The following is a 14,667-nucleotide window of genomic DNA, read 5'->3' on the forward strand; positions in this document are numbered from 1 at the left end:
GGAGACCCTTCCTGAAGGCATATATGGTTGTCTCAGGGTTATAAGAAGGGATGGAAATCTTTTCCTTGTTGAATTCCACTAACATACTCTCTCAGTGGCTCCCCCCTTCTCTGGTATACTCTGTATAGGTCAATCGATAGTTTCTCGAGTTTTTTGCTGCTGGTGAACTGCTCCACAAAGGTATCGGTGAGCTGTGTGAATGAGTCGATGGAACTGTTTGGGAGATTTGTGTGCCACTGAAGTGTTGGACCAGACAAGCTTGAACTGAAACTCTTACACATGCAGACTTCCCTCCGCACTTGGGGTATCGAAATAGTGAACATTCACTGCTTGTACGAGGCTATGTGATCATCTAGGTCAGTTGTGCCGTCATAGGGTTTCATGCCAGGGATGTTAAATTTGTGGGGCATGTCGGCTAAGGTGATCGTATCTACAAAAGGCGAGTCAACGTAGCAATAGGGCCTACTCTTCTTGGTGGGGATCAACATCCTTGGTATGCGCCTCATCACTGCCTCTACATCGGCCAGCCTCTTAGCCAAAATCTATTCCATGGGAGAGGGTGGTACCATTAGGTCATCCTGTTTGACTGTTTGACTCGGTCGGCCATTACATTCAGCAAATTTTGTTGGGTCATTCCGCGTGGTGTTGCTTGGTGGATTATTCCTTCATGTATCGCCTAGTAGCTTGGATCACCGTTCATTCCCTCTGGCTGGATAACTCCCATTATAACTAATCGAGTTTTTAGCCCTACATGGATAGTCAGGGGGGTTGTTTGCTACTCGTTCGGTCCATCGGGATGGATGCACTCGAGCGGGATGGTTTGATGTGGGTGGCCGTTCGACCCGCGAGGGTGAGCCGAGCTGAATGGGTTTGGTTTAAGGAAGCTTGACTGGAGGTGAGGTGGGATGGCTAGGATGGGTGATTCTTGTTGGAGTGGGCTTTCTATCGATTGGACACCTTGATCTTCTGATGGTTCGGCCGAGTGGGGTTCCGCTGGCAAATCTTTTTCTCCATGGGTCAAGACTGAATCATCAACCACCGACGAACATAGTTGATGTAACCTTTTATCTGAGGCCACAGGTCTAAGCTCTAGGGTTTGGAGGGGTTGCATTGATGGAACCGAGGCGCGAAATCGATTGGGTGGTACCTGAGAAGGCAGAAGCTCAAGGTCATAAAACTGACTTACCTTTTCTTTCAGAGACTAGTTTTCGGCCTTGATGGAGACGTTTTCGGTCCGGATTGTAGTATTCTCAGCTTCCAGTGCAGCCACCTTATCTGAGTTCTGCTGTATGAAGGCATTCAGAGCTTCCAGTTTGGCCTCGAGATCAGGGTTAGCATCGTCAGAATTGTCAGCCATGGAAAGTTCCTTTAAGTAGCAAGGTTTGTTAAACCGAATGATTGCTAGAGGCCCCATAGTGGGCGCCAAACTGTAGACGTAAAAATCTACCTATACGGAAGGAGGGACTGATCCCGTGAGGTTGAGGCCACTAGCAATTTGTTGTACCTACACACGTGAAGTGACGGAAAACACCGGGGTGGTGTTTGTCGTAGGCAATCCGACGCTCAAGTCAGCAAGGCTGAAAGGCTGATTTGGTGAGGGCTAAGGAATAGAGAGGTTACCAGAAGTCTAGTCGGGGACTGTGACTACAGCTGTGATGTGAAGTTCTCAAGCTAGAACTCCGGGGTCTGTAGGTGTAGTGTAATCTACCTTGTGAGGTCTGACCTCTGTTTAAATAGTGACTGTCTGGTCTCCCAATCCTAGCAGGATTAGGAGTTCTCATAGTAATCTGTTCCCTCTTGGGATATATCCTCTGGTCCCATTATCTTAGTGTGAAAAAGATGTTGGAGTTGGTGTCCTAGAGCCAATCAATTATTGTGGAATTGACTCTTTGTAATAATGTTCATTAATCAATAAAAGACATTTTATACTATATCGCGTAAATCATTATTATTGCAATATGTATTGATATATGTCCTTAGAATGGTAAAACCGTGACGAGGGTATCAAGTGTTTCAAATCTTGATAGTGAGACCCCTATGAGCACATATGGTGACCATTCTAGAAACGTCCATAGCCCCAGTATTATTCTGAAGTAAAGGCACAGATAATATGGTAAGGCTATCATAGTGTTGAACGACCCTATCGAAAGGCAGTGACTGATCTCACTTGTCAAGGTTGTTTGGTGACAACCCGGTGCAACACATGGGTGCTTGTTGTAGGCGATTACACCACAGCAAGTTCACTAGACTAACCCACCAGAGGATTCCATAGGGATGGTAACCCCAATGTCTATGGAACAAATCCTTTAACGAATGGTGGTGCATGTGATCCTTAGACTTGAGATCACCGGAGTGCCTTGTGCACCGATTGGTGTAGTTTGACACTAGCCTAACGCGGTTCTTTTCAAAGCTGTCAATACGGTAGTGATTGGCTGCATCAAGGAGTGTATCAATACTATGATGGATTGACAAAGGATTCATCACTCCCGGGTATGGGAGAAAGTTATCTCACAGCGTAATTCAGTATATGACAATGACACTAAAACTATGGCCACAGTGGGATTGAGTTGTTGCTCTATCCAGTTTATAATACGGGTCATTGGTCCAGAAACTGAATAAATAATATCGAGAGTAACAGAAGGTTGACACTATTTCTATGCCTTCGTCTCGTCGAGATAACGTATAATGAAAGGATCGAATTGCACAGTAACCATATCGTTGACAGGTGGCTACTTTGCTGACTCCGAATCTATCGGGTGGCCATGATACCTTGCTAGGGGCCAATCTTGGTCTGTGTATTAGTGAGATGATTAATTGGTGTTAATCGCGATACTATACACTGTCGATATGATGAGGAGCCTATGAGTCACACACATAGAAGATAATTTAAGATCCAAGAAGAAAGAAGTGCGTTTTCATCTTTTAAGGCGAAAGGGTATTTTGGTAATTTCACAGTGTAATTAAATTTGCTGAGGTCGTAGCCTTTATTTAATTTGTTAGAAAAATTAAATAAGTGAAATTACGTTTAAATGTGTGTTCGCACATATTTAAATATATTATCATTATTGGTAAATGTTAATATATATTAATTGATTTAATTGAGATAATGATGGAAAAAATAAAATATCAAATTGGGAGTGTTTGGCAACATGGGGTATTTGGGTTGGAGCCCAAACATATTCCATATAGGAATAGGGCAACATGATTATTGACTATAAAAAGAAAAATGTGTTAATTAAATGTGACATAATTTTTCTTTGAAAAAAAAAACACAGCAGCTCCTTTTGAAATACACTCCCACGGCAGAAACACTTTTGCTTAGAAATCAATTCAATTGATTTCCTTTCTTCTTAATCTTGAAGCCAAAGAGGATATAGTAAATCCCTCTTTGGTTCTTTTGAGATTGTCTTCATGTGGACTATGTGAGTTCGATCCTACACTTGGATCGGTAGCAAAACATTCGTTGACAAATTTGGAGAAGCCTCCAACGTGCGTTTGTTTTCTTTAAACTCATATTTATTTTTCTGCAGATTTTATTTTAATATGAATTGTAAAATTATACCCTTGATCTTAGCTCATGTAAACGATCTCTATATTAATTTTTGTTTTGTTTCCGCTGCGTATATGAGACCGTTTACTTACAAAAGAGTCTAGGTATGACTCTGACACGGACCTTGGAGGAGTTGGGGTTGTTGTGGGCTACTTTTATCTGTTACTTTTACTTGTGTTCGAATAGGAATGTGATCTGTAGGTAACCGTGGGCTTTGAATTCGTTCATAGATCCAGGAAGTGGACTGGTACTAGAGGCTTGTGTCAAGACGATTTGGGCCGACTGTACCTCGTATCAAATGGGCCTAATCCGATGAGTTTTAGATTGGACTGCATCGGGATTGGGCCTAGAATTTTTCTTATTGTCAATCCCTTTTTCCAATTTGGGTCAATGACTGTTTTTGGCCCTAACATTCCTCGGTTAATCTTTATGAACCATTTTTTTATGATTAAGAGTGTCTGTATCAAATTATACGTATATCAAAAAAATCTTTTATAATCTTAAAATTATAGGTTAAATAAGAGTCCTATTAACTACTTATACTAAAAACTACTCCTACTAAAATAAAAGAGGGACTCATATCCTCTCCAATTATTACTATGTCAATCAGAGTTAATTAAGACACAAAGTTATATTTTAAGATTTTGATTAATTGATCATAAAAATATTAATTTTATCTTTTAACCAAATCCTTTAAATTACATTGAATCAAAGATATGTCATAATAAACTAATTCATAATAATATGTTATTTTATTAATCTCTTCAATAATTGATCAGCATCAAGGCTCTGTGTCATTGATTTAATCTATTACAAACTATCTAAATTTTTAATTTGACAATTTGTTTGCTTGAATTTCAATCACTTGTAAATATAAATTCAAATTGAACAAGGTTAAGATAATATTAAATTGAGTTTTATTGTTAAAAAAACAAAAAACAAAAAAAAAGGACCAATTTTGTTGCAATAAAAAGCAGCTTCTTCATCCTCGAGCTTTGACGGTCAGGACAATAAAGTCTACGCACAGCTCCAGGAGTCTTCCGGTCCGTTTGGTTGCCGAGAAAATCGAGGAAATTAATGGAAAACTATTTCGAAGCCTCTAGACTTCAAGCTAAAATACTTATCTTTGGTCTTTTGACTTTTCTTTGCCATATATTTTTCTAGCTGCCAAACCGAGCCTCACACTTCTCAGGCCTACCGCGCTTTCTGCTGTAAGTAGCACAAACTGACAGCTTCCTAAAATTTTATATATTTTTTCCTCTTCAATCGAATAACAAATATTCAAGTGTTTGATGTTAATTAGTTCATGTTAGGTAGTATTTACCTTTAAATATTAATTAATAGGGTTATGTTTCTTGAAACAGATGTAGTGTTGTAATGCCTTATGGTTTAGTTTTGATGAGTTTGTTTATTGTGTATGTGTTTGAGGTCTTTCTACAGTGTGCTTCATTTGTGCAGAATGTTTATATAGGAAGGTCAAAGTATTGGTTAGGTGTTCTAAAGCATATTTGACTTCTGGAATTAGGTTGTCTTAACCTTGTCATGTTTTGGTCTTAAGTACTTGGAAATTACAAGTGGTAGTTAAACTGAGTGTTTGCTATTATTATTGCTTTTTGCCTTGAACGATTTGAGTTGACTTAGGTTCTTAATAGTGTACCAAACTATAAAATAATAGAAAAACAAAGACTGTCTTACTTTCAAACTACAGATAAAAAGAAGAAGAAAAAGACTGTTTAGGTAAATCAACAGCTTACTTCCATGATCCAAAATGGAGCATTCCAAGAACCAAACTCGGGACCTCACGCACCGAGAGCGAGAATCATACAACTCGACCAAATGCCTACTTATTGATTCTGCTTCTTTGTGGTTGACGTGTTTAATTTGGTTTATCATCCTTTTGAATTGATTGTATCTGCATAATGTAGACTTAAGGTGCCATTGAACCTTGGCCTGTGCCATGTTTTGTTCTTTTTTGTGATTTTATGTCAGAATTGACTTGTGTACCAAAATTACCTGTCGGATGGAATTCTGGTTGAAAAAGTTGTGGCGTGTTTTATTCCTCACATGTACTTCAGTTGGTTGTGGCGTGTTTTATTCCTCACATGTACTTCAGTTGGTTGTGGCTTCTGACTTTTCTAAAGAGTTTACATCTGAGTGCGAGGATTTGAGGAAATTATTCACTTGTCTGACTTTGTAACAGAGAATTTCAGAGAAAAAAGTGTGTTTTATTGAATTCACCTTAAAGTATTACAATCAACAGAATGCTGTTTACATACAAAATGAATTGAGCTGTCTGCATTGGTAGTCTGGATATTTTGTTGCTTCTTTTAATTAACTGGTGAACAAGTTTTCAGTCAACGCTAAACATTAACCTTTAGTTTTCTAGTGGTTGTGATATAACTTAAATGGATGGCGATATGGGATTTAATAGACTATTCCTATGCGAGTTGGGTCTCCGACGATCAAGTCTCTGAATCTGACAATCATACTATTTGGATTTAATTTTCAACTATTGATTGGCTGGACCTGGGTGTAGTCAGTGTCTTTTTGAGAGTTAGGTATACATGCATTTAGTTGACTTAGGGCATAATTAGTTAGTTACAAATATAATCAAATGGCCTTTTTGATTGTTGACATCAGAAGCTTTTGAATTTCTTTAAGCATTGTCACTTATCAGCAGAAAAGCTGGCTCAAGATATATCGTAGGATTACCCAAACTGCTTGAGTTATCTTAAATATGTTGGTTTATCAATTGCAGGACAATATTTATATTTATTAAATTTAAAGAATTTGTGCATTTTCTTTCATAAATTGTTGATGAAGATTTTGGAGGTAACTTTTTGGAAGTCAGTTGATCATTTGTTCAAATGCTGGTTTCAATACATTAGCAATGTGTCAAGAATGAGTTCACTTAAAACCTAGGGCAATGTGGATCTCAAGATGCGAGGCTTAAAAGAGGAGCTGAATTTTTGCATGTTTGGTGCATGTGAGCAGCTGTATTAGAGCTTAAATATATTTTTGGGTTTTTATCTATTAATTTAAGTCTTTAGGTCAAGTAGTGGCTTAACAGCGAGCCGTTAATTTCTGAGCTGTTCTATTGTTAGAATATTTAGACTAGTGCTTGTAGAATGGAATATAGATGAACTTACTGGAAAGTTAGGCAGCAATCTTTTCACAAATTTCTGATTGCCTATATTGATTATTGTTAATTGATTCTTCTGATTTGTTTGTCAAACTTACTTCTACCCATGAGTTTCTACATATATAGTCCCTTGTGTTGTATTGCCACGAGTTAGGGTGTTTGGCAGGTTGAGGCACATGTCTTTCCTGTAATCATTATGAGGTTCAGGCTATGATTATACCTTGCCCATCTTGAAATCAGCATCTGCTAGTTACTTATTATTTCAATTTATTGATTAGAAATTTTGTCAGAAAACAACTATATTTAGATCCATTGAGAAATTTTGTAGAGTTGACTTTGTGTCAGATTGTACAGTCATATAATTTAAACTGTTCAAGGAGCTAAGCATCATTGCTGACTATTTTAAACTAAAATCTAGGGAACAAAAAAACAGGAGTATTCTAAGAATTGAACTCAGGATTCTCACACCCCTAGCAAGAATGATATCACTAGACCAAATTCCCCATTTCTTGATGCTGGTCATGCGTACTTTCTGATTAATACCTGTTGTTCTCTCATGAATCGTTGTCCATTTACATTTATAGAGTTTACTTTGGGCCAGTCTATACATCTACATGCTTAAATTGTAATACAAGGAACTGAACAATGTAACTAACTATTTTAAATCAGCTGCCATTGGAATACAAAATTGGGATTCCAACTCTGTTTGTATAGCATTATGCTTAAACCGTAATTTCGAGAGCTTTTAAATATTTTAAAGTATAAATTAGGGAAAAAACAAAAGCTGGGGCATTCCGAGAATCGAACTTGGGACCTCTCTCACCCAAAGCGAGAATCATACCACTAGACCAAATGCCCATTTGTCTATACTTGTCATTTCTTAGATTCAGGTTAATATTAGTTTCTCTTTCTCCATGTATTGTGCATTGAAATTTCTTGGAGTTGACTTTGAACCGGTACACCATATTTGAGCTGTTATAAAGGAACTAAACTGTTGTCTGAGTATTTTAAACTATAGTTTTAGGAATAAAAAGCAGGGGCATTCCAACAACAAACTTGGGACCTCTTGCACCCTAAGTGAGAATCATACCAGTGGACCAAATCCCCAATTACTGATTCTACTTTGGTTGATGTGCTTAATTTGGTTTATCATCCTGTGCAGTCGGTATTGTCTGATTCATGTTGATTTAAGGAGCCCTTAAACCATGGTTTGTGGATATATTGTTCTTTTATGTGCTGTAAGGCCTGAAATGACACATGTTCTGACATTACCTTTCTAACGAAATTCTGGTTAAAATTGTGTATTTCTTTTTCCTTGTGTATTTTGGTTGCTTGTAGCTCCTGACTTTTTGACAGCAATATACATTTGATGCCAAGGATATGAGAAGTTCTTGGTTTGTCTGCTTAGGTAGTCTGGATATTTGTTGCTCTCCTTTTATATACAGGTGAACCAATTTGTCAGTAAATAGTGATCATTTACACTTTAGTTTTACTAGCAGTTGTTATATCACTCAAATGGAGGTCAATTGGGGTTTAGTAAAATTTTTCAATGTGAGTGGGATCTCTAAGGATCATATCTCTGAAACCTATAATCGTGCTATGATTTGATTTTCAACTATTGATTGGAAGGACTTCGGTCTAGTCTGTGTCTTTCTGATAGTGAGCCTTATATGCATTAAGTTGACTAAGATCATTTTTTATTGATTAGAGGTAGAACTAAAAATAACTTGCTTTCTTGACACCAGAAGCCTTTGAAATTCTAGCAGTGTCACTTAGCTCGGCAGGAACAGGCTCAGAATATATCAAAGCATTACTCGTATTCCAGAGGCTGAGCAAATCTTAATTCTGTCGATGTATCAATCAAAGGACAGCATTTCTATTTCATGAATGTTATAGAACTTATGCATTTTTCTTCAAAAAAATTTGATGCATTTGGTCAAAAGCCCATATATAGGTTTCCATTACTTTCCATTTTTGATTGTCTCGAATAGTTTTTTATCTTTACCCTCCATTTGGGATATCGAATATGGGCACATAAATCTTCCAAAGCTGTTGAACTAACTTGAGTTCAAATTAGGCCCCTTGCTAAACCCTGATAGGTTATTGTTGATTGAGTCTTTGATTTTTCCTTTCAAATTGTTGTTCAGATATTGTGAAACTACGTGTGGCTACCCATTGCTTCATTGCCTTGGACACATGTGTTTGTTCATGTAAAGCGAAGGCCTTTTGATGACTGCGAGGTTCCATGCATAATCCTAGCTTAGCCACCTTAATGCCAACGTTTGCCGCTTATTTGTTTTTTCAATTTAATGGTGTTGAATCTTGGCTGTGAAAGAAAGTATCTGAAACTTTTTAAATTATGTATTGTTAGATTTTGAGTAAAAAATGTAGGCTTATTCCAAGAATCAAACTCGTCATACTTGCACCGGAAGTGAGAATCATACCACTAGAACAGATGCCCAACTCTTGATGTTTATAATTTTCGGCTTGTGATTAATACCATTAATAATTAGTTTTCTATTGACAATCTCTGGTTTCTAGCTGTTGGTGTCGTTTGTGCTCCTGGTAGAGCACATTACAAAAGGCTCAGACCTTTGGATCTTGTTTTGGCTTCATTAATTACTGGTCTTGTTGTATACTTATTGTGAAGGTAATACACTTGCTGCCCACCTTGATATTAACATCTGCTGGTTTTTCTCTTTAGTCAAATTATTTTGTCCTAAAATATATGTTTATCTAAATTCTTTATGAACAAATTTTGTAGTTTAGTCTTTGTTTTTATGTCAGATTAGTTTACTCATGTTTTGAACTGTTATTTTGAGAAGTGAACACCCTGTAATCAGTGTATCTTTAGGTTAAAACAATGTTTAACTTCCAAGAACTAAACTAAGGGGCTTGTGCACCCAAAGTGACTGTCATAGCACTCAACCAAATGCCAAATTGCTGCCTTAAGGGGAAATAAAACCTAGGTTTAATGCTCAGAAATTATAGATTGTATGATTGAAAATAATTAATTTCTTTGTTTTTTCTAAGGATTCTTGGTTGTGAAATCATCCTTGTGAACCCGTAGAAAAACTAGTGGTTCAGCAAATATATTATATTTGATGCCCGGCTTTTTTTTTTTTTCCCTATGTTTCCAGCTGATCTGATGTTCATGGGCTTAAAATATTTCCTGCATATTTTGTCAATCTCTGTATAGTATCTTGTTTATTTCTGAATTGCTTGCTTTATATTTGACTAAATTTTGATACAGATATTGTCATTCACCTGAATGATGTGAATGAATATTCTTGATTCAGGAGATGAATCAATTAAAAAACAGCAGTTATTCATTATAAATTCCATACACTAATGCATATTTGTTTTTAATTATATGAAGGTTTCTAGTAGTTGACTGTTAGAGCATAAATGATATTGTTGGGCCCATCTGTTAGTTTAAGCTTTAGATTAAGGAAGTGTTTGTCTGAACTTATGAAAATTAGTTTATAAGCAATAAGTGCTTATAAGCTAATTTTAGCTTATAAACATTTGAAATTTTAAGCAATTACGTGTTTGATTAAAGTACTTAAGTGACTGATAAGTAATTAACGTATTTGGTAAAATGTGGCTTATAAGTACATTTTATTATAAAATGACTAAAAAGGGTACTACATTAAACAAGGGTATACTATGGAATTTTAAAATTAAATAAGGATAATGTGGTAATATACTTGATCAAATTATAAGTTCAAAAAAGTTATAAACAAACAGGTCAGCTTAATTTTAGAGTTTATAAGCTAGTTTGACCACCAACTTATAAGCTTAGACAATCACCCCCTAATTGTTAACACTGTATACTTTTGATTGTGAGTATTTTTGGTCCATGTGCAAGAGCACATGAAGGGCTAGTTAGAGCTTAAATGCTATTATTAGGCTTTTTACTAATTTTATGTTTTTAGATCAAGTGAGTGCTTAACAATGACTAGATAACTTGCAAGTTGATCTGGTGTTAGGAAATTTAAACTAGTGCTTGTAGGGTGGGTTGTGGATAAACTTACTGGAAATTTTGCAGAAAGCTGATAACAAAATTCTGGTTAAATTTTATAATGTTGACTTTGGGCCAGATTGTACACCTTTATAAATTAAACCTTAATGCAAGGAACTAAACATTTTCATGGAAAAAAAAAGTTGGGGCATTCCGAGAATTGAACTCAGGACCTCTCGCACCCTAAGCAAGAATCATACTACTAGACCAAATGCCTGTTTGTTGATGCATGTCATTCTTAAATTATAATTTATACTGATTTCTCTTTCCTCAATCGTTGTGCAGTAAAATTTGTCAGTTTTGACTAAAATGTACTATTTTAGTCTATAATTTAGGGAAAAAAAAACAGGGGCATTCTGAGAATCGAACTCGGGACCTCTCGCACCCAAAGCGAGAATCATACCACTAGACCAAATGCCCAATTGTTGATGCTTGCAATGCTTATTTTCTTGTTAAAGCCAAGTTCTCTTTCTGCAAACATTGTGGTCATTTTTATCAATCTTGTCCGTAGAGTAGCAGCTTTTTCTGATTTGTGGTTTGTAATGCAGTTGTAGATGTTATTTTCTGATAAGGTATATATATGTGAGATCTTTTTGAAGAGAATTGCATTTGGAACTTTGGATCTCTTAAAATTTGTGGCTCATATGTTGGGCTTATGTGTGCCTGGAAAGTCAACCGAGTGAGATTTATAGTACATATTGGATATCATCTTTAATCCAAAATTTCATGCCAATGGGTAGTGATTGACAGATGTGTGTTTAATTTGTAATTTATGTCTTACTGTCCAATTATTTTTTATTTTCAGTGAACCAATCCATCAAAATGAGTATTGATGTAGTTCTGGTTTCATGCTCCTAGTAAGCTGCTATGCAAAAGGGTTTTAGAAATAGCTTTCAAACCTTTGGGTCACCTGGAGCCTTTGCTACCTATAGTTCTGGTATCAGATTGTACAGGTATTGTATTATCTTTCCCACCTTGATTTCAGCACCTGATTTTTTTTTTTTTGGGTAATTAGCACCTGATTTTTCTCGTCTCTTCAGATTTACTGAAAAATAATATTTTCTAAAAAGACATGGTATATCTGGATTCCTTACTAACTCATTTTGTAGTTCTGTTGTTGTCTTTATGCTTGATAATTCCTCTATGCTTACATGGTTCAAACTGTGATGTAGGGAACGAAACACCAACCCTATGATTTAGTTCATTTTTAGGTACAAATAAATAGAGGCCTCCAATGATCAGATACTTAGACCTCCCAAACCCAAGCGAGATAGTTGACCAAATTCCCAATTGTTCTGGTTTTAGAATATTAGACTGGTACTGTATATGTACTCTGTTTTATTGCCATGAGTTATAGTTTTTGGCAGGTTACGGCAGATATCTTTGCTCTGATGACTTTTGGTTATAGGTGTAATTATATCTTGCACATGTCGAAAATAAACATCTGCTACTTATTTATATTTTCAATTTATTGGTTAAGAATCTTGTCAGATGAAAACTGCATTCAAATTCACTGGAACATTATATTGTATTTTCAATTTATTGGTTAAGAATCTTGTCAGATAAAAACTGCATTCAAACTCACTGGAACATTATATTGTATTTTCAATTTATTGGTTAAGAATCTTGTCAGATAAAAACTGCATTCAAATTCACTGAAATGTTATATTGTATTTTCAATTTATTGGTTAAGGATCTTGTCAGATGAAAACTGTATGCAAATTCACCCAAATATTATATTGTAATTTTACAGGCATCCCTATATAATATGCATTTTCACAGGCATACCTGTATAATATTTAAGCAGTGTCATATAATATGCATGTCAGGGGAAAAAAATGATGGGGGCATTCCGAGAATCGAACTCGGGACCTCTCGCACCCAAAGCGAGAATCATACCACTAGACCAAATGCCCACTTGTTGATACTTTTATGCTTAATTCTTTATTCATATCTATTTTCTTCCTGAATGCTTTGCAGTTTTTTACATCAAACTCATCTCTACAGAATCAACTTCTTTTGGATTGTGGCTTTTTGATTCGGTTCTTTGTCATACCCCAGATAATGTTTGTGTGGAAAGCTTTAGAAGAAATTTTATTTGTTACTTTAGATCAGTTAAAGCCGTTGGAACAGATGTTCAAATGATTTGTAAGAGGATTTTGGCAAAGGGGTGCACAGTGCATATTGGAATCCATCTTTGAATTTGCTATCAAATGTACTTCTACACTATGAGGCACTGCACGTGTGCTCCCTTTTGTTTTGCTGTTGTGAGTTATAGTGTTTGGCAAGTTTAGGTAAATTTCTTCACTCTGAACTTTGAGGTTGCACGTACAGTTGCCAACCCACTAAATATCTTGACTTATAAAGCTAAAATAAAAACAAGGGGATCCCAAGAATCAAACTTGGGACCTCCTGCACCCAAGGCAAGAATCATACCACTAGATCAAATGCCCTCCGGTTGTTGCTTGCAAAACTTAAATAAATATCCCTTTCCTTCTCCAAGCATTCGAGTTGCATTCTTAGTAAACATCTCTAGAAGACCAATATTTTTCCAGTCCTGGCTTGTAATGCATTTTGATGTGATATCCCTGTTAAGGTAGAAATCCCTTGGAAGAATTTGCATTTGGTACTTTGAATCTTATGAAATGTTGGAACATATTGGATATCATCTTTGGATTTTCTGTGCAGATTTACTTAGTGGCATGAAACGATGCTCATATTTTGCCTTCTAATTTTATTAACATGAACGTGCATGTTTGGCATGTTGAGGCAGATACATGTAATCTGACGTCTTTTAAGGGTTACCGGTATGGTTATAGGTTTCCCACACAACCTTGAAATCAAGATCTGCTACTTGTTTATTTTTTTTCCATATATTGGTTGAGAATTTTGTCAGAAAACCTGTATGCAGTATCTGAATTCATCAAAATTTTATTTGTAGCTTTTTAGTCAACTTTAGGCCATATTGCTGACTTCCTAGAAAAGTAATATATTCATCAAAATTTTGTTTTGTATATTGTTAGTCAACTTTGGGCCATATTTACTTATGGCATAGATAAGTAAAATAGTGTTATAACTAATGTGTGGGAGCAAGCAAAATTTTTTAAACTATAAAAATAGGAAAGACAAGGGAAGGGGCATTCTGAGAATTGAACTCGGGACCTCTCGCAACCAAAGCGAGAATCATACTACTAGACCAAATGCCCTCTTGATTGATGCGTTAATGTAAATTTTCTTACTAATGCATTGGTTTTGTAGTATTCCGATTATTTGTAATTAAATTTGTCTATAGGATCAATATCTTCTGGTCTAACTCTTTGATGCATTTGATTAACCTGTATCACTGGCAGGAAGAGTGTCCAAAGCTTTAGCAAAATAAAAAGGAAAGTTGTGGGACCGTGGATCATACAAAAAGTTTGGCTCTGTTCCATGCTGACATTGGTTTAGATTTCTTGTTGGAGGTATGATCCTAATTTCTAACTTTGGCCGAACTTCATGTCCAGATGTGCTGTTTTAACTTCTATTTTTATCTTCTTTTTTTTTTCCAATCAAATGGAAAGAATGGTTTTTGGTTTATTATAAGTTGTGTGATTTTGAGGTGTTGACTTTCAGAGACTCTATTAATATAGGAGTTAATCACACTCATGCCCATTAGGTTAATACATAACCCCAATCTGTTAGCTGTTGTTAGGGTATATTTAATGGAAAAAGTGATTGTTTGTTAAAAAGACCTATCTACCCTTATGATGTTTATTACATTTAACTTTAACAATAAAGGCAACTTAATGATTTTATTAACCATTATATCCTTAAAATTACAAACGTATTAATTTTTATTAACATATTTAATAGATTCAAAATTAAAAATAAATATTTAAAATTTTATGATATATTTTTTTTCACCAATTTAAGAATTTAATACAATGAAAATTAAACATTTAATTTTATTAA

General features: G+C 35.6%; 1 long non-coding RNA gene and 3 other non-coding genes across 4 annotated transcripts; 1 reads left to right on the forward strand and 3 right to left on the reverse strand.

The window, feature by feature from the left end:
• Positions 1 to 4,491: 4,491 nt before the first annotated feature.
• Positions 4,492 to 13,835, forward strand: LOC116131960. Its single transcript, XR_004128336.1, has 3 exons — positions 4,492 to 4,761; positions 11,522 to 11,669; positions 12,697 to 13,835. It is a non-coding gene; the product is annotated as an uncharacterized LOC116131960 (long non-coding RNA).
• TRNAP-UGG lies at positions 7,479 to 7,550 on the reverse strand. The gene has a single exon. It is a non-coding gene; the product is annotated as a tRNA-Pro (tRNA).
• Positions 11,065 to 11,136, reverse strand: TRNAP-UGG. Its single transcript has one exon. It is a non-coding gene; the product is annotated as a tRNA-Pro (tRNA).
• Positions 12,561 to 12,632, reverse strand: TRNAP-UGG. The gene has a single exon. It is a non-coding gene; the product is annotated as a tRNA-Pro (tRNA).
• Positions 13,836 to 14,667: the final 832 nt, after the last annotated feature.

Source organism: Pistacia vera, unplaced genomic scaffold (genome assembly GCF_008641045.1).
Source record: "Pistacia vera cultivar Batoury unplaced genomic scaffold, PisVer_v2 Contig246, whole genome shotgun sequence".
Lineage (NCBI taxonomy): Eukaryota > Viridiplantae > Streptophyta > Magnoliopsida > Sapindales > Anacardiaceae > Pistacia > Pistacia vera.